This window comes from Chiloscyllium plagiosum, unplaced genomic scaffold (assembly GCF_037043375.1).
Source record: "Chiloscyllium plagiosum isolate Xiang-an unplaced genomic scaffold, Cpla_swu_hap1 HiC_scaffold_2, whole genome shotgun sequence".
Classification (NCBI taxonomy): Eukaryota; Metazoa; Chordata; class Chondrichthyes; order Orectolobiformes; family Hemiscylliidae; genus Chiloscyllium; species Chiloscyllium plagiosum.
Genome location: NW_028270140.1, coordinates 107,637,342 through 107,662,615, shown reverse-complemented (window position 1 = coordinate 107,662,615; position 25,274 = coordinate 107,637,342). Strand labels below are relative to the sequence as shown.

Here is a 25,274-nt window from a genome sequence, read left to right as displayed (position 1 = left end):
ATTTGGACTTGGACTTGGGACGTTACATTTGAATGTTACATCCTATCCCTCAGAATGACCATTGGTAAAATCAGTAGCAGTGATCCCATTGAGAGCAAGCACATCTACTCACCAAGTGATAAAATTGTGTCCACCTCAGGATCCAGTCAAAATCAAGCATTCTGGAGCAAGTGAACCCTAGATATTTCAGAAGCCACTCCGTGAAAAAAGGGCCATTGAAAGCTGTTTGAGATGATCCAATCCTATTCCTAGCTAATCATTCTTTGATCAGTCTTTCTAGCTTTTTCACAGTTCACATTCTAGCTTTGTCTTGGAGAATATTGATGTCGTCAACAGCAGCAAGGTGAGGTGGGGTGTTTCAAAACTTGTGAAAGCACATATTCCTAACATCCTGACATCTTACATTACCTTTTTGAAGCCTAAATGCTAACTGTTGTTTCTAGCACCTGCACTTATCCCACAGTGAAACAAATTGTAGACCAATATCACATTATTAGCATTAGGTTCAGATGAAGAGGCACTAGACTCGAAAAGTTAACTCTGTTTTCTTCCTGCAGATGCTGCCAGACCTGCTGAGTTTTGCCAGCAATTTTCTGTTTTTGTTTCACATTGTAGCATCAATTTTAGCCAACCAAATTTTACTTAGGGTATATGGGGCAATGTTGGTGAGTGGTACTTTCGCTGGATCAATGATCCATTACTCCCATGGCATTTGTCTTAACATAGGTTCAAATCTTTCCATGGTGGCTGGTGGAATTTAACTTTAATTTTGAAAACAATGGAATTGAAAGTGGCTGATGGTTGACCATGAAACTATTCTAAAAACACAACTGGATCTCTGATGTTCTCTATCCATATGCATTTTGACATTGTCAAAGTACCAAATACGGTCATAATTTTGGAATCAGTTTCTATTGCTGTACCAACAGATAAGAATGATAGAAACACAGAATTCAAAGCACTGGAGACACCATCCTCACTGTTTAAAGTTTTCAACTGGTGTTTGTGGATTATATATTATCGGTACTGAACATGTGTACAAACAGCTTTATCATCATGATGCCTGACCACAAAAGACTGAGACATGATGGAAGAAGGTACTGGTGAAGCCCTCCCCTGCCACACTTATGCATGTATATACAGCTTATAGCTAGCAAATTTTAAGTTTGCACGTGCCTTTGTTAGGCTCTAATATGCTTCAACGTCCTGGAACTCCTAACAATCCTCCTCACTACCACCTCCTTGTATCCTTTTCAAATAATTACATAATCCTTTTTTGAATGGTATTTTAGCTTCTGGTTCAATCACACTTGTGATAGGACAATCTATTTTCGAATAACTATTTGTGTGAAGCATTTATTTCATCTTACCATTTTGTTTTCCATTATAATCCTGAATATATGCAAACTTATTGCTGATTAACCAAACATCTTTCATTATTTTCCCCCTCAAACCATTTCAATTTTGAAAACGTATTCTCAATTTCCTACTTGATCTCTTTTCGAGCAAAAACACCCAAGTCCATATTGAAATGATGACATCTTATCGTTAACATTCTGGTGCTGATTCACTTTACCTTTTTATCATAAGTAAAATATAGTCCTATATTGCAGAGTTAGCAGCTGCAGACAGGCTCCAATTGTAGACAAACAAAAGGGTTTGGAATTCATGGGTAGCTGTTACTCCACTGGAAATGCAATCAGGTAGCATTTCACGAGTCTGTTAAAATACTGATTTCTTATGTACAGGGTTAAAGTGGTGGGCATCTCCATCCTCATCATCAAAAATAAATTACATTTAATGGAATACTTTGTCATAAACCTCAAAAGTTTCTGAAGAAATTTACAACTAATTAAATAACTTTGAAGTGTAACAACTACTGCAATGTAAGGCACTTATAGTGTTCCCTGGGAAAATCAGAATGTTGGACAAGCATCATGCTGCTCTGGATATATCAGTCAACTAACTCACTGTCTCTTTTGACAGTATTCTAGGTGCAATTAGAACTTTCCTAATAGCAAACCACCTCCGCAAACTTATTGCTGATTAACCAATAATCAGCAACCTTTTTTGTTTAAAAAGATGCTTTTGAACTTATGTTGTTGTATGACTTCATGGAGGTGTCATTTATGTTGTTTCTATGTTCAGCAGAATTGGTGAGATTTCTGGTGCAAGGTCTGAAACTACCATTTTCACCTTTCAGTGACATCAAACAAAAAGAGCCAAAGGCCCTTACCATGCCCTTGCATCCTCCAAGCAGGCTTCTGCCATTAGCCAAGAAAGAGGTGAGCATTTAACTGAATCAAATTCAGCCCTAAGTTCCTCCCTTCCCATTCCACATTGCACAACTCATATGCCAAGGATCACTGGAGTTCGGGGCTTCATACCTCAACGTCAATTTCAAAGTACAAATTTATTTTATTTTTCTGCTATTACTACCTTTTTCAGGTATGTGATATAAATTCTGATATGAAACTCCATCCCTTTATCATGTACACTTTGTGCTGCAGTTGGCTACATGAGGTCTACAGAAATTATCCCCATATTTAATATTCAGTTCAGTATTTTTCAAAAATATCATAGTTTCTCCTATCCTTAAAATATGATAAGTATGCATTTCAGATTGCACATGGCAAAACTGGCTATTGTGAATAAATACATAAGCTATGGCCAATGTAATAAAGGTGAATAACAGGTTATTTACAGGAATCTGGAATTTAAGAGGTAATAAAGATGTATGATTCTTTGAAAGTATTTATTTTAAGAGGCCATAAAGTCAGTTGAATAGTGAACTAGACATCTCGATTACAAAATGTGATTTTAATTAATTGCATAGCAGGATATCTGTGATGTTGATTGATGAAGTGTTTACGAAGTTGAATTGTTATGTGATACAGTGAAAATAGTCCAGGATCATTAGCAGTTTGAGTTCAATTCAGAAGAAGATTCATCGTAGCAGAGGGCAGGCTGCCTTGTAAAGTTTCCCAGCTAGGAGAGCTCATGTATTAGTTTTCAAGCTGTCAGAACTGAAAAAAGGTTGAGGCCATCAGAGCTGGAAATCATTTTTTAGGCCATCAAAACTGGAAATAGTCAGTTAAGTAATAAATTAAAGATAGGAGTGACAGCTTGCAGGAATTGAATGTCTGTGAAGGATATTGCTGGAAACACATTGAGTCTTTATTCTACTGTTTATGTTAAGATCTTACTAAACTGTTACATATACTATATATCTACCATATATATTTTTGTGTGCAATAAACGTGTTCTTTTCTTAAATTGACAATTCTGTTCAGTTACTGACAATGACAATAACCAATTGCAAACAATAAATGGTTGATCAATCTATTAGATTTCACTCTGCAATCTAACTTGACCAACATTACCATAATCTGGGATCGTAACACTTATGCCTTTGATTCAGGACAAAATTTTTATAATTATTAAAATAAAGCCTTAGGAAGTTATAAACTGATAGCACATCACATTATAATCAGATGTCAAGTCAATGTGTGTGTTCATTCCATGTCCCTCACTGACTTTGCATATGGTGAAGGAAGAAATTAAATTAATGTTGATATAAAGAATGATCTCATCTCATATGTTGGCATTCAGGTACGATCTGAAAAATGTGTTGCTGGAAAAGCGCAGCAGGTCAGGCAGCATCCAAGGAGCAGGAGAATCTATGTTTCGGGCATAAGCCCTACTTCCTGAGGTTCAGTGACTTACTGGAAAGAAGCTAAATCCTTCACGTACCTTGACAGTCACATCAGGTTTTCTGTCAGGCTTGCTAATGCACCAATCATTTTTGTGGTTTGTTTAGGAGCTTTTAATTCCCCTAAAGTAAATGATTAAATCTCTCATTTGAGTCCTCTTCAGCAGAACCTTTTTGTGCTCTCACACTCCCGGGAGTTACCACTCACGCCATCTTCCCCACCACCCGGCTTGCTTGTAGGCCATTCATGACTCACCATGTGCAAATTGCACCTTTATTCGATCTTCTAAAGCTCAGAGTGCCAGTGGCTGATTGGCTGTTTGTTTATCTCAGGTCAAGTGATAGTGTTTCTTCATCCACATTTAGACAGACTAAATGGTAAATTGAAAACATGAAGGCACAAGTGCAAGATTAGAGATGAAGAAAAAGAGGGGGAAGAACTATCTGAGTTGTAAATCATATCAGGTTGCAGGATACGAGTGAAGTGAGATGTGAATGGAAATATTGTGCATGAACATATATCCATCCTTGGAGCCTTGACAGAAGAAAGCAGTCAATAAGTGTGATGTAATGTATTTAGATTATCTGCCTAACACAATTTAATAATTCATAGTTTCTGCAAGCTGTGAAATTTGGTTTAAGGCTGTGGGCAGTAATAACTGTGTGAAAGAGATGCAAAACATTTGAATGTGAGATGCGGCCCATGTTAAAGATTGTTGGCAGGCAGGTGAATGATGAATGGAGTAATGTGTAGGCTAGAGATATATTTGGTAGGATATGGTGTGTATTCATTTATCTTGACCATTAATGTGGGGCCATTAAAATTCCTTAGGTATTGCATCTATCTCCTATGTGTGAGACTGCTGCCACTAATAGTCATAGTTATTTGATCGAAAATGTAAGAGATAGCAGCAGAAGTAAACCATAGAGCACATTGTGCCAGCTCCACCATTCAGTATGATTGTGGCTGGTCATTTGCCTCAAGTCCATTTTCTTACTCCATCCTCATATTGCTTGATTCTGAGAGGTCAGAATCTAATCATCCAAGTTGTGAATCACTTCAATGATGGAGAATCAACAATGCTCTGGTTAGAAAATTTCAAGGATTGACAAGCTTCTGGTGAGGTAAGCTTTCTTCACCCAGTCCTAAATGATTGATGGCTTGAGGCTGAAGCCCTGTCTTTTTGATCCTCAACCAGACAAATCATTTCTTTAAATATGAGATGTTTCCTGCCATATCTCTGTATCTACATGTTCATTCAATCTAAGCCATCTTTCCCCTCAAATGTGTAATTAATTTTAATAAATTTAATTTGCTTGATTTGAATTTACACTCAAACTTAATATGGAGTTCCATTGTACTATGGTCATTTTTTCCCAAGCATCTTTTACAATCAGATTGCTAATTAACCCCGTTTCATTCAACAACGTTCAATCAAAATACCTATGTTATTCACAATGCTTTGCTCAAGGAAGCTCAACCAAAAATATTCTACAAATATATCTTCACCATCTGATTTGTTTAGTGTACGAATGTTAAAGTTAACCATACCGAGATAATCTTTGTTATCTCCATCCATTCTGAGTCTACTTCCTGATCTTTTGAGCTAAGATCCTTTTTCACTACCATGGTTTCTTATCATTTATTATCAGAACCAATTACTCCCATTTTCCATGTTTGTCTTTTCAAAATGCTGCATGCCCCAGAATATTTATTCTCCAGTCTTGGTCACCTTGCAATCACATTTCCATCAGGGTGATTTTATCTAATCCATATAAAATCCATTTGTTCCGATATTTTAATGATCTTATTGCAAATGCTTCATGTATTCAGACAGAGACCTGTATTTTAATTTTTACCACTATTCTTTATATAAATGTTATTCACTAATGCATGATTATACTCTGTCGCTTTCTATCCCATTCTTTCACAACTTGCTACGCTGCTCTATTTTCATGATTATTATTTTTAGATTTATAAATTTTCTTACCCCTGAACCCTCCTTTTAGTTTAAAGCTTTGAATGTGGGGTTAGCTTAATCATTTGCCATGGCCCTAAACTCACCCTAGTTTAAGTGGAACCCATCTTTCTCTCTTAGCACTCAGTGTGTATGAAATGAAACCCCTTCTTTTCACAACATTCATTAAGCCACATATTTAATTCTCTTATTTGCTTTACCCAAAATCAATTAGTGTGTGGCTCAAGTAACAAAACAGAGATCATTATCTTTAAAGTTCTGTTTAACTTCTCAAGCTCTCTCCGCAAAGCATCATTCTTGGTTCGACACATATGGTAGCTTCTCATGGGGATGGCAACAACTGGATCCATTGCTGCCATTCCAAGGTCATTTCCAGCAGTGAGGAGACTTTTGCCATGAATACAGAGCTAAAAAAACCTTTGGAACTATGGGTCACACCTGCAGAGAACATTATCTATTTCCTCAGTTAACAAGGCCCTGAACATATTGCATTTCACTTGCATGCACTTGAGTGGCTTGTTGTTCCACCCTGGAGTTTTTATTGGCATCAATTCTATTAGCAAGTACCTAATACCTCTTGGATAAAGTCATAGGCTGAGGCTTTATCATCATTACATGTCGGATCCCCATATCAGCCTGACATGCAATCACATCCTCCTGTCCCTGACCATTGGCTAAATCTAAAGTTCTACTTAACCTAATGGCTGTTGCTGTCTATTTCAACAAAGTGGTCAGGTAATTCTCCATATTTCTGTTGGCCCAACTCAGCCAAAGTTGTTCGAGCTGCAGACAGATACTGTATTTGCCTGGAATTGTAATGTTCTCTATAAATTCACAAATGTTGCACTTATGGAGTAACACCTGCCCTACTGAGTATGTTTAATCTTAGGTACTTCATTATTGATTCATTCATTAGTTACTAATTTAGGATAGCAAAATTATACCTAATTATAGATTCCTAGCTTTGAGACACAAGAAAAACACTCACCAGCCAATAGAGCCAATGAAGAATACATCTTGCTCTGCAATGCATTCCCACTTGCACCAAATTTCCTTCTATATCACTGTTTGTATAACATTCATCTCACTTGTCACACTGTGTCCCAAAACCTTCCTTCTCCTCCTGTTCCTCTCATGTATCAAGGCCTCCAGTGTGACATCCAAGAACCTGATGGCGCTCTCTGTGGATGGTTGCTCCATTTCGGTAGCTTCCTCTTGATCTTCCTCTTAGCTTTTTGAGCAGTTTCAGCAACAATTACAGCTAGAATGTACCTTGTCTTTAAATGTTGCTGTCTGGTTTTAAGTACTGCAGGCTGAATTTAAGTGGTGTTAGCTTCCAATGAACTTGAGCCACCTGCTGAGGTGTGTAATCACTCAGCAGTGCCTTGAGTGCTGGGCTGCATGCCAAACTCATTATAATTAGCAGGAGGCACAAAGCTTGTGTATTGCTTCCATCACTTTGAATGGTTGTGGGGCAATCACATATTGTCATCCCAAGACCAAGTTTGAAGGCAATGCAATTTGCTCCCAGGGATCTATGGCGCTTTTCTCTTCATATACTATCATGCAGGAGTATTCTCTAAAATACAGTATTAAACCACTCACTTATTAGAAGTAATTTAATATAAAATTAATCTTACAAATCTTAACCAAGCATGATTTAGTTTGGGTAACAGAGCATAGTAGCTATGCTACTGGCCAATAATCCAGAGACTAATGATCATAATACAGGTTTTATGCAGCAGCTGGGGAAGTTAAATTCAGTTAATTAGGTAAATCTGGAGATGATGTAAGAACAATGAGATTTAATTAATAATGGTCACCATAAAACTGCAAAACTGTTATCAAAGTTTATCTAGTCAATAATGCACTTTAGGGAAAACAATATGTCTGAAATAACTCCACACAGAGACCAGTATCCTGTCACCAAATCACCTTTCATTTATACATGGAGAGTCATTGACATTGATCCAGTTCCCTCAGAGCCAACTCTCAGAGAAGCAGGATGTTTAATACTCCTGCTCTTTTTTTTCTTTTATACTCCTGCTTTTATCTGTCAGCCAGGACTTTCTGACTGGACCAGATTTATAGCTCCAATCAAGGAACTCATTTCTTACGAGGTCCACCTGGCAGACCTCATTACAATCAATACAATGCCAATCCACCAACTTTCTGTTCTGACACCCAACCAACACCCTCATGCTAACTGATATTGGAAACAGTTCTCTCTCTTTAGGTGCTGCCCCCTCTCTCTTAAATTTGCTGTCATTACCACTTAGCTCAAAGTAATCTTTAACACTTTTATTTCAACCCTCCATTTCCTCTTCACTGAAGAGCAAGTCACTGAAACTATTGTCATGTTCCAAAAGACATGTTCAATTTTCCCATACCTCCATGTCTGAATTCCTTCAATCAAATTTCTGACTCTGTCACAGGAATGAGACATGCCCCTCCTGATTTTATAAAGCTCTCTAAGGTCACACCTCAGTCTCTTAAGCTTCACGGAAAAAAAGTCCCAGCTAATCCAGCCCCTCAAACCCTCCAGTCTTGCTAACATCTGTGTACATCTTTTTTGCATCCTTTCCAGTTTAATAACATCCTTCCCATAGCAGAACAACTAGAACTGTATACCATACTTCAAATGTGCCCTTACAAATATCTTGTACAGCCATTACATGATGTCCTAACTCCTATATCAATAGTCTGACTGATGCAGACAAGCGTGCCAAATGCCTTCGCCACCCTGTCTACCTGTGGCACCATATTCAAGGAACTAAGCACCTGTTGACAACATTTGCCACAGCCCTTCAACTAAATGTATAAGTTCTGTCCTGGTCTGCCTTACCAAAATGCATTTATCTGAATGAAACTCCATCTGCCATTCCTTGGCCCACTGGCCCTGTTTCCACTATTTTTCCCTGTCAGCTTTATTTCCCTGTTAACTAGCCAATCTTAGATTCAAGAAAATATATTCCCTGCTATACCATGAACTTTTATTTTCCTCAATAATCTTTGGTGTGGCATCTTATCAAGTTCCTTTGGAAAATCTGAATACAGTACAACCACTAATTCTGCTTTAGACCCAGCATATATCAGTTTTTCAAGAATTCCAATAAATTGGTTCAGCCTGATTTCCCTCCTATAAAACTTTTCTTTCTGCCTGATACCTTGAGTTTTTTCTCAGTGCCTTGCTGTAACATATTTAACAATAGCTTCTAAAATTTTCCCTCTGCCAGCTGTTAAGCAAACTGCCTTGTAATTTAACTAAAACAAAGAACTGCTGATGTTGGAGATCTTAAACAAAAACAGAAATAACTGGCAAAACTCAGCAGGTCTGGCAGCATCTGTGGAGAAAAAGCAAACTCTCCTTCCTCCAGGAAATTTGGGGAAATTAAAATCAACGTATGAACTCTATCATTAATCACTTGTTTAAAGATCCAAGAATAAAGTCCATCAGGACCCAGGTACTTGTTAGATTAGATTAGAATAGATTCGATTCAATTAGATTCCCTACAGTATAGAAACAAGCCCTTCGGCCCAACAAGTCCACACCGACCCTCCAAAGACTAACCCACCCAGACCCATTCCCCTACCGTATATTTACCCCTGACTAATGCACCTAACATTATGAGCAATTTAGCATTGCCAATTCACCACAATTCATTAGCTTGCAGCTCCAACAATTTATTCAGTACCACTTGCCTTCTGATGGCAATTCCCTTGATTTCCTCCTTCTCTTTCATTTCCTCATTGACAGATATTTATAGGATGTTACTTGTATTGTCTTAAGTGAAGACTGTTGCAAAACATCAGTTTTATTCATCACCTTTTTTATTAATTGGTGTGGTGTGGGCATCACAATGTAAGCTAGCATTAATTCTCTATCCCCAATTGTCCTCAGAAGATAATGGTTTGTTTCCATCTTGAGCTGCTAGAGTTCTTGGGATATCAGGGTATCCAGATTGCTTTTAGAAAAGGAGTCCCAAGATATTGTGACACTGAGGGAATGGTGATTTAATTCCAAATCAGGATATTGTGGTTTGGAGAGGGACTTGCAGGTGTTGGTCTTCCCATGTGTCTTCTACTATTGTCCTTTGAGATGGTAAATGTTTGGAAGGTGCTGTCTGAAGAACTTTGGTGAATTACTGTAATATATCTTGGTTGATGGTACACACTGCTGTCACTGTGAGTTGGTGGTGAAGAGTTTGAAGTGAAGTGGTTGATTTATTCTAGATTGTATCTACCTTCAATGTTTTAGGAACTGTACTCATCTAGGTAAGTGGAGAGCACTCCATCAGGTTCCTGATTGTACTTTGTAGATGGTGGACAGGAGAGACAATAATGGGGTACTCGCTGCAGAATTCCAAGCCTCTAACCTGCCCTGGTAGCCACAGTGTTTATATGGCTGGTTCATGTTCATTTTCTAATTAACGATAACCCTCATGATATTTCAAATGGGGGATTTTGGGATGTTATTGCCATTGAATATTAAAGGGGCCATGGTTAGATTCTCTCCCTTGTTAGAGCTTGTCACTAGCATGAATATTATTTACCACTTATCAGCCCAATCAGGATGTTGTTCAGATCATCCTGCTTATGAGCACAGAATACCTTAGTACCTGAGATGTCACACATGCTGCTGAACATTGTGTAATCATCAGCGAACCTCCTTACTGCTGACCTAATGATGAAGTGAAGGTCAAATATGAAGCAGCTGATTACGGTTTGGTCAAGATCACTGTCATGCTTTGTCTAATAATTCCTTGTGAAGCACCATAGGGCATTTAGTTACATTGAAAACACTACATCAACATATGCTGTTGTTGTTGCTATCCATATAGAATTTGATCTAAAAGTAGTTCCAATCCATAGCAACGTAATTGACACTTCACTGCTTTCTGAAATGGCTCAGCATTGTATCAGTTCAGGCAAAAATGGCCACTAGTGATGGACAATAAATATTGACCCAGCCAGCAACGTCCTGTCTCATGTGGGAATGAAATAAATAAAATAATTGTTAACCATTCCCAAGGTACCCGCATTTCATCTATAAAGTAAACCAATTCCTACTTGCCATCTTTTCTGGAAGCAATTGCTTGAACATCCCTAACACAGAGAATTTCTTACAAATGGTGGTTGTTCCTGTTTATAACTTGAAAATGAATGTTTGGTGGTTACTGAGTTGTAGTGGGCAATAGTTACACTAATGCTTCCATATCCAATGCTCAAACACAAGCACTTCCAAATGGATCACTGGATCATTATAGAATCTTGGCTGAGCAAAATCAATACATATTCAAGCCTGTGAGTTTGAAGTCATCACTGGATAAATTTACTGGCCTAATGAAAATGAACATTTTTCTCTTACATGAAAGATTAAATTAAATTGACATCTGCTTTCCTTTTTCCATTCCTATTGGTTCCCTCATTTGCCTTTTAAAGAATTTACCTTCTATTTCTCAAAATATTTTCATGGAATCTTTTACATATGAGAAGTCACACAGGCCCTGAGTTGACCAATTCATCTGAAGGATAATGTCTGCAGTAGTACTGCATTCCATCAGCACTACACTAGAATATCAGTTTAGATTTTGGGTTTAAGTTGCTGCAGAGGGAATCTAAGCCCAGAGCCTTTGTCTCACAGTTGGAAGAGTTACCAACTGAGACTTGGTTGACTAGTATCATGTGATCTTTAACAGCCACCTCAGCAGCTGGTTAGAGCATTACTTTAAACTTTCATTCAAAAATTTTCCAAAACGCTAATAATTGCATACCTACACCCTTTTACATTAAATTGAACCTTTTTTTGGAATTATTCCTATTCCACTCTGTCATGTCTTTGCAAAAAAATTTAATTTTGTCCAGTTGGGTTTCAGCTATTCTGATCCCAGCTGATGTTATGACTGGACAAATCAGATCACGGACAAATCAGATCCAGGCATGGAATTTTAGATTTATATTTAAATTTTATTGTCACATGTACTCAAGTACAGGGATACAGCAGTACCGTGAAACATGTACAATGTTGTCATTCCTGGCACCATCTTAGGTACAAAGCTACCTAGGTACAAAATCGTAGGTACAAAGTAGAAAAATATGGAAATATAGTTAAGAGTTGAACATTAAAGTACTTCTTACTAAAAAGTAGAAAAAGAAATAAAGTTATAATTCAATGTTACAGTCCTTCTTAAGTGCTTAGCCATGCAGGGCTCATACTCCCCACAAGAATTCAATCTCGTCCATGCTGGGCTAAATCTTCTCTGCATTGGGCTTGATCTCCCTGCACTCAATGTCACCTGCAGATGCCAGGAGATCTCCGGTTGCTTGCTGCACTGCAGATGTTAGGGGATCTTCTATTGTTGTTGCACTGGACTCGATCTGGCCCACTCTCCTCTATGTTGGGCTCACTCTCCTCCATATACAGCAAGATCTCTCACTTTCCCCTTTGCTCTCTCACTGTCTCCCACAATGTTTCGATCTCTCCGCTGAACTTAGGTAGGTTATAGTAAGACAACAAAGCTGTGAAGGAAGAAAAGAAAAGTGAAAGCAGATAGAGCAGATGAGCTCCAGGCAGGAGCCCACACACTGCGTTGTTACTCCACCGCCATCATGATTGCCCTCGTCATGAATTGGCACAAGAGATCATATTTTGTTCTTATTTTAATTTAATAATGTGGATTTACACTGAACCATTAGCATGTTAGTCTGCAGACTTGGTTTTATGCAATAAAACAGCTTATGCCAGAAAAAGAATAAAAATAAAATAAACCAAAGCATGGTTTCTAAATAAAACAACTTGAAAGATTTCAGAATACACAGCAAAGCATAATCCCACCTATTTCTCTACACCATCAATTTACAGTTATTCAAAAAAACACAGAATTTTCCCTTCACTATCAAATCCATAGGTTAACTTAAATTTTCAGTTCTGGTCTTGTGAGCTGTGATTTTGTTTGTAAAGATTCTTCCATTCTGCAATGATAAGGTCTGCTGGTGTCACAATGTTTTTGTCTGATGATGCAGGATTTATATCTTTGGGTTCACATCAGAAGGGTTCAAAAATAAGACAGCAAGTTACTAAGTGCTGCCCAGGCGCTACAGTGTTCAGTCATCATGCAGAAAAGGGTTGAGGTATAGAATAGCTGTTGATCTAATTGAAAAGTGTAACAGGCTCAAGGAGCTGAGTTGGCTACCCCATGTTCCTCAGCTTGTGACAGAAGGTAAATCAAAGAATCAGAAGATGGTAAACAACATAAAGAAAAAGAGGTTATTCACAGAGCCTAATCATCTCCCAGAAATAAATTTAAAAATGCATTCACTTAATGTAACATTCACGCCACACAAATTCCAATCAGTGACTATCTCTGATAGGAGACAATCTGGAATTAGAGTTAGAATTAGGTTTTATTTTCACACGTACTCAATTACAGGGATACAGAGTACAATGAAAAGTGTACAGTGTCACCATTCTCTGATGCTATCTTAAGTACAAGGGTATCTAGGTACAAAATCTTAGATATAAAGTAAAGAAATAAAATTAAAAGTTCAGCTTTTAAAAGTTCCTTAAGTGCTTAGCCATGGGCCTGAATCTGGGGTCTTCCACCCCGATGTGTCATCAATCTTTGGCACTATTTTGCCTTCACTGATGGCGTTCCTGATATGAGACGGCATGGGCTGATTTTGGCAATACAGCAGCTGCTGAAAGTACCAGGAGTAAAATATGTTAAAGTAAAAATAGCAGAGAAAGGAGAAAAAGTAAAAGCAGACAGAACAAGCGAGTCCATGATGGACTTCTACTCAAGTTACCTTTATCAGATTTATTTGAGCTATTGGTCTCTGGATGAATTTCACTTCCTTTCAGCCTGACAGCAAGTTTCACTCTATTCCTATGAAGGGTTTTTGCCCGAAACGTCGATTTTTCCTGCTTCCTCGGATGCTACCTGACCTGCTGTGCTTTTCCAGCATCACTCTGATCTAGACAGCAAGTTTCACTTCGCCATTCTTCGCCATGGTCCAGAGTCCAGAGGGAACCGCCCCTTGACCTTCAATGATGTTACTGTCACTGAAGCCCCACGATCAACATTCTAGGGGTTGCCATTGAGCAGAAACTCAGCTGGACTTGCTACATAAACACAGTCTCCATAAGAACAGGTCAGTGGCTTGGAATACTGTGGAGAGTAACTCCTGTCCTGACACCCCAGACCTTGTCCATCATCTACAAGGCACAAGTCGGAATACTTCCCACTTGCCTGGATGAGTGCAAGTCCAACACCACTCAAGAAGTTTGACACCATCTAGGACAAAACAGCCTGTTTGATAGGCTCCACATATACAAGCGTCCACTCCCTCCACCTCTGAAGCTCAGTTACAGCAGTGTGTCTTATCTACAAGATTAACCATAGAAATTCACCAAAGATCCTCAGATAGTATCTTCAAAACCTACAGCTGATTCTATTTTGAAGGACAAAGGCAGCAGGTACAGTTGAACGCTACCACCAAGTCATGATCCTGACTTGGAAACATATCGCTGGATTAAATTCCTGGAATTCCCACCCTAAAAACATTTTAAGTCAATCTACAGCATGTGGACTGCAACGGTTTAAGAAGGCAGCACAGCATCACTTCTCAAGGGTAACTAAGGATGAGAAATAAATACTGGCCAGCCAGCAATGTCCCCATCCCACAAGTGAATGAAAACTATATGCTATGTAACCTCTAAAATCTTTATGTAGAAATGCATAGAATTTTCAACAAAAGTAGACTGTTCAATCCTCTGTTATGTTGACAATTAGCTTACAGGCAAAAACTAGATCCCATCATATTTAATCCTTCATTTACCTTTCCATCTTATTTTGAATCTTGGCATTCTTTCTACCTCAATTCCTAATTCTGAACATGAACCTTCCAGTCTAAGTAAAAGGTTCTCTCCTGCCTTCTGTTATAAAACTATTAAACTTAATCTTCTGTTAATGGCCCCTCAGTCTTGATACTTTGAATAATGAGAAATGTTTACTTTTATCTAGCTTGTTCCATTTTCATGATGGTAAATATTTCTAATGTATCACACTGTAATTTGTGCTGTATCTCAAATAATTATTTTGAATAATAAATTACTGCCAATGTTGGACCAATGAATATGAATAGAAAGTTTTGATATATTCACTAGTTCTGGCGGGTTTGTGCTGAAAGAAAAATAGATCAAAAGGGATGATTTTTCATTGTTGGCTGAGGAATTGTGAACCAAAGTATTTTCCCAACATTGTGGTCCCTGATGTGCGCTGCCTTATCAAATGCCTTTTTGAAAATCCAAATATATTACATCTACTGGTTTCCTCTTATCTATCCTGGCTATTTTTGTTTCATTTGCTAATAAATCTAATGCATTTTTCAGGCATGATTTCCCCTTCATGAAGCTGTTCTCACTCTGCTTGTTGTTGTATTATGTACGTATATGTAAGCTCGGCGAATGTAAGATTATGCACTTTAGCAGGAAGAAAAGAGCTGAATGTCATTTAAACAGAGAGAATGAAGAAGACTGCAGCATAAAGAGAATTAGAAGTTATCATGCATGAATCACAAAAATCTAGCATACAAGTTCAACAGGTAATAAGGAAGCCAAATGGAATATGGCCTTTACTTCAAAGGGAATTGGAGTAAAACTAAAGCTGCACAAGGCACTACTTAGGTCACACCTTGAATACTGCAAAAAGTATTGGCCCCCTTATCTAAAGCAAAATACACTGGTTTTGGATGTACTGTAGTTCAGAGAAGGTTCACTAGATTATTGCTGAGTATGGAGAGATTATCTTCTGAGAGGTTTAGTGGTTTGGCCACATATTCTTACATGGAATATAGAAGTAGGGAAGGAGCTCATACTGAAATTGATAAATTATAGGAGGCATGACCAAGTAGATGTCAAGAGGTTATTTCTCTTTCTAGGAGAGTCCAGGATTAAAGGGAAATTCACAAAATTCAGGGTTGCCCATTTAACAGATATGAGGATGAATTTCTTCTCTTAGAGTAGAACATTCATGGAATTCTTTACTGCAGAGAGCTGTCAAGGCTGGGTCTTTAAGAATATTCAAGACTTAGTTGAACAAATTTTTAATCAGGAAGAGGGTGATGGAGAAAGGTAGAGTCAAGAATTATCAGACTAGCCACCAGCTCATTGAGTGGCAGAACAGACTTTTGAATGGCCATCTTCTGTTTCCATATTTTGTGGTCTGAAGGTTGGAACAGTGGACTGTATATACGAAAGCTGGTAAGTTAGAAGGCCCATCTCCATTCACTGCACCCAGTTCTGTGGATGATGTTAAGCCCTCCAGTCTTTCAAGCTTTAATCCTATTTACTGCTCATAGAACTGTTGCTCCAATGAATCTTTTTGTAAACCCAAGCAACAGCACCCCATCTTTGAATTGGACACTGGACAAACTTTTGATCACAACATTAACTTCAGATTAGTTTTTTGTCCCATATTTTTCTTCTTATATTTTTCAAATTTACTTTATTTTCAACAGGTTCTTCTTTGAATTACAGCATTGGTGATGATTCTATATTTCACACTTGAACCTCTTTTTGATATTCTTTTCTTTCTTTACAGCCCTATTAACACGTTTCCGCACTTTACAAGTATCCCACTGTCTTCTATTTCTTCCTACCTTCCTTTCACTGCACAGAACTTTCCTTTTGTTCATTGATCCCTTTCCCTTTCTTCCCTGATTCACACTAAAATATCAAAACAGTTGCAGTTCTATTGAAGAGCTGTCAAATTGGAAAATTAGCTCCATTTCTTTCTCCACAGATGCTGCCAGATCTGCTTAGGTTCTTCCAACACTTTCAATTTTTAATGTTTGTTATTGTGCTTGTCTTTCAACATAACTATCAACTCTTATTGCCAAATCATCAATATACATAGTGACGCGATGTGGTCTGTGACTAGAAGTGGCTGCAGAACTGAATTCAGCCAGATACGAATGCCCTCTTCCAACCATCTTTAAAACTATCATTAATTCTTACTTCCTGTTTTGTCTTTCATAATTAAATACTAATTCAATTTGTTGTTCTTTACCCCCACATCATGCCACTTAACCTAAGCTAATGACAATCTGGATATTATCACATGAAATGAAGATGGGAAATAACATTTAGCTAGATGATTCCTTGAATAAGAGGATTGAGTGATGAGGGAAGATTAATAAGGTTATGATGTGCATGTACAAACCCAAAGTGGTCTAATGTGGATTAGGATATCCACTGTCATAGTATAATTAAAAGAGTCCTATTGAGTTAAGAATGATAAAGTTTATTGCATTAATGCAACTACTTACAGGCCACATCTCCTTCCTCAACTGAGGATTCCCCAGCACCATGATTGACAGGAGCTACAGCCGGGTCTGACCCATCCCCCATACTCCCCCCCCCTCACTCTTTCTCTTCCTTTCAACAACAGCAATAAGATCCTTGCCTATCATCTACCAGTATCTACATCCTGAGGATCATTAGCCATCATTTTTGCCACTTCTAGTGGAATGCCAGAAAACTAGATACATATTTCCTCTCCCCTCCCTTGTCAACCTTTCGCAGGGACCCTTCCATCTGGGACATCATGGTCCACTCCTAACAATATGCCACAACCCCATGGCACCTTCCCCTGCAATCACAGAAGGTGTAATATCTGTTCATTTACTTTCGCCCTCCTTAATATCAAAGGGCCCAAATAAATCTTCCAGGTGATGCTGCACTTTCCCTGCATTTCACACTCTAGTCTACTGCGTTCACTGCTCACAATGTGATCTCCGCTACACTGGGGACACAAAGCAATGTCTCTGTGACCTCTTCACAGAACACATACATTCTGTCGCAAAAAAATCCTGAGCTTCCAGTTACCTGCCACTTCAAAACACCATCTTGTTCCCGAACCAACATCTCTTTCTCAGGCTTGCTGCAGTGCTCCAATGAAGCTTGGTACAAGCTAGAAGAACAGCTCCTCACTTTTCACTTGGGAACTCTACAGCCTTCTAGACTCAATATCAAATATGACAACTTTAGGGCCTAAGCTTCTCCCATGTCCTTATCCCAACCCCACACACCAGGCCTTGTTGTAACATAGTCTACTATTATAAACAAGCCATTGTTAGCCATTATTAGTCCTCATTAATAACTATTTACCTTCCCAGCTGGATTGCTACCCATTCTTTTGTCTGTCCAACTGTCCTTTTCTGTCTTTTGGGCATTATCTCCACCTACCACCAACTCCATACCCTCTCCCTTCATGCTATCTTTTGCATAAAAGCAAACATTTTCCTCGCTGCTACCAGCTCTGAGGAAGGGTTGTTGTGCCTGAAACATTAACTTTGATTTCAATCCACAGATGCTGCCAGACCTGCTGAGCTTTTCCAGCAATTTCTGTTTTTGTTTCTGATTTCCAGCATCTGCAGTTCTTTTGTTTTTTATAAAGTCCGTTCGGAACACACTAGCCCAGGTCTGTTCTTCCTTTCTCACGACCCCATTACATCACTGCATGACATTCAATCAAGTAGTAACCATTTCACACTTTTTCAGACCCATTTATATCTCCCCCAAATTTTTTGCCCTTATAAACATTACATTTTGTCACATTTATTTATATAAACATTTCCCAAAAGACGACATAACTAAGTCTTTGATTTTACAAGTTCAGATGATCTAGACGTTTCACAATATTCCCCAAACATGTTATCTTTGGTCTTGGAAGAATGTTAATTTATTATGGAGGAGATATTTGACATGGACTATCTCCCTGATGGTCTAAGATCTATAGTTCTCCTTTGAAGTAGAAGGTCTTTTACCTTTTGTATTTCTGTCACAGAGGACTTTGATGATACACATCTATTATTTATAGCTATCATTGTTGCCTCTGCTATAACACGCAATTTTGCTCTCTGCAATATCTTGATTCATGTTTACACCAGGTTTGTCTATTCTATTGTTAGGAGAAAGTAATCGTAGTGTCTTCTGTGGGGTTGTAAGCCCCAAATTCAATTAATATCTGGAATTTTGTTTTCATTCTAGATCTTCTTTCAAGTTGTATCACTTATTGCTGTAACTGTTTGATTATTTTGGGCTTTTTTCCTGCCCTCTCAATGTTTGATCAGTTGGTGAAACCTGCTTGTTCACTTCTCAATTCTGCTATTAGAGATTCATTCTTGATTGATCTGATACCCTTTATTCCTCTTTAGATGCATCCTGGGAAGGTGGAGAGGTTAAATTTTATGCTGAATGTACCTCTGTGCAATCTGTTCACCTCAGACTTATTGTTAGATTTGAAGTCCTCATAAACAATTACTCACTATGGTCTAATCCGATACAATTGAATTGAATATACTTGTATTATCTTGAGTGGAGTTGAATTTTGCCTCTTTGTTCGTCCTCCATTTTGAACATTGTTGTAACTTGGAATCTGAATTCTCTTTATAGCTTTGATAGCAGTGGAAAACATTTAAACCAAATGACAATAGTCACCTCATCATTCCCTTGTTAACAACAAATACATTCTTTATTCTAACTAACCTCGGTCTACTTTTTGCCAAGGTTCTGTCATGAATTAATAGAGCCTAACAATTTTTACAGGTTTTTCCTTGTCCTTTTGTTATTTGACCTCTTCTACCTTTCAATGAGACTGAAGTATATACATATCCTTCTAATAAGGAGGCAGAATTCTTGGTCATGGAGTATATAAAGTACTCTAGTATTTGATGACCTCTGTGTTGAACAGTTGCTTGTAGCATTCCTTTAGCACGAAATGTGATATCCCATGGAACATGTGGCTGAATTCAGTTGTGAGCAGTATTGGCTCGAGAAAGGCTCTCTTTCTGAACATTCTCTGATAATCATTTCTGCATCAAATTTGAAATTCATGAGATTTCTATTGTCACAAAGGTCTACACACCAAAATCTATGATTTGGATTACTGATTTTTCTTGAAGGAAAACTCTGGGTTTATCTTCTAGTGGCAATGGTTCTACATCATGTATTTCTCTGTGTGTATAGCTCATCCACTTTGCTGTGATTGTGTCCTGTGTCAGCACATTTTCTAAGACTGACCTATTTTCTTGCAATAAAAATATTCAGTTTAAAAAAACTGGGCACCATTCGTACATGTGACATTTCTTTGTTCCGCAGTATTGGCAAGATCTTTTAATATCTGCTATCTGTCATATGTCCTGCATTAGTTTATCTTATGTCTTTTGTTAATGATTTGATACTTTAAAAAAATGAATACATTTCATACATATCATGTGCCAAGTTTTACTTTCTCTTCTTGGGATTGACCCAGCTTGCCTCACTCATCGTCCAAATGGATTTCATCAGAGTTAGGTCTTTTTGAAATATAATAAATCTGACAAAGACACAGCAGTTATGCTTACAATAAACCAGTCTCATCAATTCTGACTTTTATGTATCATCATTATATCTCTCTACTGGGGCAGAGGTCATTAATAAATTCATTTATGGGTTCCCCTGAATGTTGTCTTTTTTGTTGAGCCTTGTCTTTTCAAGAATTTGATTAGTTACAAGTTTAAAATAATTGTCAAAGGTTTTCAAAACTACTTCACATTTGATGTTACGTGAGCAACAACAAAATCTACCATCCTCCCAATTCTTTATAGACGTGTACTTAATTGTTCAGCTTTTAACTTACTTTCCAGATTAGAAGCTGTTTCTGTATCTAATAATGTGTCTTCTCCAGGATGTCCAATTTTCTGCTCTGTTTTTGCAGTTGTGAAAGAGACTTAGCTATCTCAAATGGCTGTCATGCAAGCTTTCCTAGCCTTTGCAGCTACATAGGAGCTATTCCTATGCTTCAGAGGCTTGTTATATCCACTCTGGCTCTCTCCTTGTTTCTTGAGTACTTCTGACTCACCAACTTGGTTTTTTTTTAGTTTTTTTTCTCTCTATTTTGTTTTGAAGCCCTAGATTCTAATTTTTAACTTCCACCTTCTCTAGGCTTGGACAACAAATGCTGAGAAAGCCAACAATTCCCACATCCCATGAATGAATTTTAAGGACTTGCTCAAAGTCCATGGGCTCTACATATACTGAATCTCCTCCATCTGCTCTGACTGTTACCTCTTCAAAGAATTCTATCTATTTTGGCAAGTTTCAGTAATCCTTTTGTGAATCATATCAATTTCTTTTCTTCTTTTTCTGTTCATTTAAATAAATGATTTAGCCCTTCAGTAATGAATCCAACATTTTGGTTGATACAGTGTGAAGAATTTTGAATTGAATTTATTGTCACGTATACTGAGGCACAGTGAAAAGTTTTGTCTTGCAAGCAATACAGGCAGATCACATAGTTAAGTAGCTTAGATAGTAAATAATAAGTAAACAGCGGCAAAACAAACACACAGGTACAGGCAAATGTTTTGAGTTTGTGATTCCGTTCAGTATTCTAACAACAGTACAGTAAAAACTGTTAGAGAACCAGATGGTGCGTGTGTTCAGGTTTCTATACCTTCCTCCCAATGGTAGAGGTTGTATTATACCTACTCAGTGCAGCTGTGTCCCTTTAAAAATTGGTACTGCATTGGTCAAACTGCAGACTTCAGGCACATATTCATAACCAATCATGCACTAAAATTCTACTTTTTTGGTCTCGGTTAGTTCACTGTGGATCCAAGAATAATGCTTCACAGAACTTTATTCTATTTCGACCTGTGGTTTACCAAACTTAACTAACATTTCCCTTTCACAAATATTGTATTACTCACCACTGCACGATTCTCACCCTCTCCAAGATCCCTCTATATTGTAACAACAAAAGAAACATAATTACTAATTACCTGCCCCATCCTTTTATCACTACCTTCAAATTCTACAGAATCCAGTAGAAACAGGACAAATATAATGGTGAGTTGAACACCGTTTCAAATGTGATTTTTTTCGATTAGATTCCCTACAGTGTGGAAACAGGCCCTTCGGCCCAGCAAGTCCACATGAACCCTCCGAAAAGCAACCCACCCATACCCATTCCCCTACATTTTACCCCTGCACCTAACACTACGGACAATTTAGTGTGGCCAATTCACCTAACCTGCACATCTTTGGATTGTGGGAGGAAACCGGAGCACCCGGAGGAAACCCACGCAGACACAGGGAGAATATGCAAACTCCACACAGACAGTTGCCCAAGGCAGAAATTGAACCCAGGTCCCTGGAGCTGTGAGGCAGCAGTGCTAACCACTGAGCCACCGTGCCGCTCTTTTCTGAGGATATTTTCCATTTTTCATATTGTCATCATTCAACAACTGCAACAACTTTAATTTACAGTGCGTTTTTAAAGTAGTAAAACTCCTGAAGGCTGTTCATAAGTGTAAACTTCCAACATCAGCTCCTAACAAATGAAGGAGACATCACAATCAGTGATTAGATCAGAGTGGTGCTAAAAAAGCACAGCAGGTCAGGCAGCATCCGAGGAGCAGGAAAATCGACATTTCGGGCAAAAGCCCTTCATCAGACCTTTGCCCGAAACATCAATCTTCTTGCTCCTCGAATGCTGCCTGACCTGCTGTGCTTTTCCAGCGCCACTCTGATCTAAACTCTGGTTTCCAGCATCTGCAGTCCACACTTTTGCCTATCACAATCAGTGAGGCAGGCCTTAAAAGAAGAGAAAGTGGGAGAGGTGTAGAGATAAAGATATTTAGATAGGAATTTGTAGAGCTTAATGTCTCAGCAGAAGATACATTTGCCAATGCTGCCATGAAAGTGTAAAAGGTACAGTAGTAATATCACTGGATCAATAATTCAAAGACCTGAAACAATGCTTATGGATATGGGTGCAAATCCCACTGGTGGAATTTAAATTCAATTAAGAAATCTGGAAGAAAAGCTCGTCTCAGTAAGGTGACCATGCAATCATCATTGTACAACAAACATTTCATTCTGACCAAAGCTCACTGGACTTGAAAAGATCACTCTGTTTCTCTCTCGACAGATGCTGCCAGACCTGCTGCATTTCTTCAGTACTTCCTGTTTTTGTTGAATCTGTTGAAACAATCCATCCAGTTCATCAATGTACTTCAGTAAAGGAAATCTGCAATGCTTAGCTAATCTTGGCTACATGTGATTGTAAGCCCAAAGCAATGTGGTTGACTTTTAACTGTTCCCTGACAGGACCTTAACAAACCATTTAGTTCAATTGCAAATGTGTATGCCCAACAAATACTGGTTTTGTCATTAATGCCCACACTCCATGAAAGAAGCTCTGAGTTAGTCTGAGTTAGTCTGAAAACTAGTCCTTAGCAATCCAGGGAAGAATATGACTCTGTATAAACTCAATTATTTTGTCATATTAGATGAAAGATTTGCTTGCCATTTTTCAGTAAAAATAAACAGCCAATTAATACAGCATTTTAAATGAATATTGATATCACTTTGAAGCTGTTAAAGAACCAATATTTTAAATGTGCAATCAAAAGTAATGCCTGATTATTATATGAAAGAGGAGAGAGTACATCATTATGTAATGACTAAACCTGAAGACCAGAAAAAAAACTAAGTGATAGTGATCAGTGAAGCTATTTAAGTAAGCGTTTACTGCTGTGATTTAAATTGGCGAGCTAACCAATATGCATTTGTACCAGGAATAATACCCTAAAATTAGCATCCCTGATTTAAATGTTACATAGAAATGTATTATTCCTGGTGCTATCCATATTCCTCACATTACAATGCTCAAGTTACATTTTGAAATTGTGCAGGAAGTTTCTGTCAACTTATGTATATACTGTCTAAATTCATTATTCATGCATTAATATCATGACAAAAAGTAATTATCTACATGACTTTTCATTCTTCTATATGCTTCTTGTCCTTTAATTTATCTGTCTTGAAATATTGGACATTCCAGGATGTGTGAACACATTTGGATGTTGGTTATCAGTTCCATGGTTATGACAGGACTGCTTTGTCTTGTTTTATTTTTTCCTTTTAATAAATAATGTTCAAAGACTCCTGCTGCCAATTGCTACAGTGATATAAATTTTTACTTCTGCTGCCACAATGATCTTGTTTCTTCATTTGCAGATTGTTTTGGAACAAGAAGAGATTGATTAACAGTTGTATACCAGCCATGTCATGATTTGGAGGTGCTGTACAAAGTTAAAAATCACTTGTGAAGTATAAGAATAAGATCTTATACTCCACAACCACCTATTGAAGCAGCAGCGCTCCAAAAGCTGGTGCTTCCAAATAAACCTGTTGGTCTCTAACCTGGTGTTGTGTGATTTTTAAACATGGCATGTGCACATAGTGAGACTGAAACATTTGTTGGCACCCCACACTAGTTGGAAATACATATCTTCACTTGCTCAAAGACCAGTATCTGTAGAAGCTTCAATTCATGAAAAAAAGCCACGAAAGAAGTATGGCACGTGCAAACAGGCAAAATAATTTGAATAGGTATGGGAAAGGGAACACTGGCCCTTTGAGTATCTGGCATTAGAAATCCATTACAAATGTCCTCAAGTTGTAACAAGCTTCTTGGTGGTTTGGAGTGTTATGAAGCCTTCCCATATCCTCTCTGTCCTCCCTTCTCATTGCAATGATGAATGTATAAGTGCCACATTCTGCTTTCAACCCTCAACCCAACTGGAAAAAATTTATGCTGTTGCCTCAAATTTGAACCCAACTATCTCTGACTTTTTCCTTCCACTCCTCAAATGTTGAATTTTTAATTTTTTAAATAGCCTGTAAACAAATATCTTTCATAATCTCACTGGATCCCATCTTGATTACACTTCCATTTCACTTCCTTTGGGAATTCGATTACATTTTTTCAGTTTTTATATATCTTTCTTTTCACTTCTCCAAGGATTTCTTCCCTGATGAGGTACAATGTCCTCAATTGTGTTTATCCATTCCCCAGATTTCTGTTTTCATCACTTCTCTACTCACTGTTGCCCCTTTACCTTCTCACCCTGTTCAATGTTAATCTTTATCCTTTCCACCAGTCCCAACATAATCCCATCACTGAAAACATCTCATCTTGATCTTTTTATCAGCAATCGAAAAAGGACTTACTTTCTTAGAATGCTATTCCCATAGCTTTTTTTTTGTTCACTTGTATTTACTAGGCTCTTTATATCTACATGAATTCAACATATTCTTGGTTCTTTAGAGTTTTGGTGTCTACGTTTGTGTTTTTGGAGGCTGCACTCCTTTATTAGGCTGCTATCGTTTGGAATCCCGTACACCCCAAGTATATCTTTACCTTGGAGTAAGGCTCTCTTAGTCCCTTCAGTACTATAATCTCTTCATTTACATTTAGAGTGATGAGTAATAGACATATACAGCAAGGAAACAGACCTTCAATCCAACTCGTCCATGCCAACCAAATACCCTAAAATTAATCTAGTCCCATTTGCCAGCATTTGGCCAATATTCGTCTGAACTCTTCCTATTCATAAGCCCATCCAGATGCTTTTCAAATGTTGCAATTGTGCCAGCCGCCGCTACTTCCTCTGGCAGATCATTCCACACATGCACCACCCTTGTATGAAAAGTTACCCCTTAGATCCCTTTTAAATTTACCCCTCTCACT

At 38.0% G+C, this 25,274-nt stretch overlaps 1 long non-coding RNA gene across 2 annotated transcripts in view; it reads left to right on the top strand.

Annotated features, from left to right (window-relative positions):
- The window catches only part of LOC122559481 (uncharacterized), a 32,156-nt gene extending 8,220 nt beyond the window's left edge, over positions 1-23,936 (top strand). Inside the window, exons 2-4 of one of the 2 annotated variants that reach the window (XR_006314432.2) lie at positions 930-1,097; positions 2,204-2,285; positions 23,759-23,936. This is a non-coding gene — a long non-coding RNA (uncharacterized LOC122559481). Of the gene's footprint in view, positions 1-929; positions 1,098-2,148; positions 2,286-23,758 lie in introns of both variants that reach the window. The other variant, XR_015759166.1, reaches the window with a different exon arrangement.
- The last annotated feature ends 1,338 nt before the right edge of the window (positions 23,937-25,274 follow it).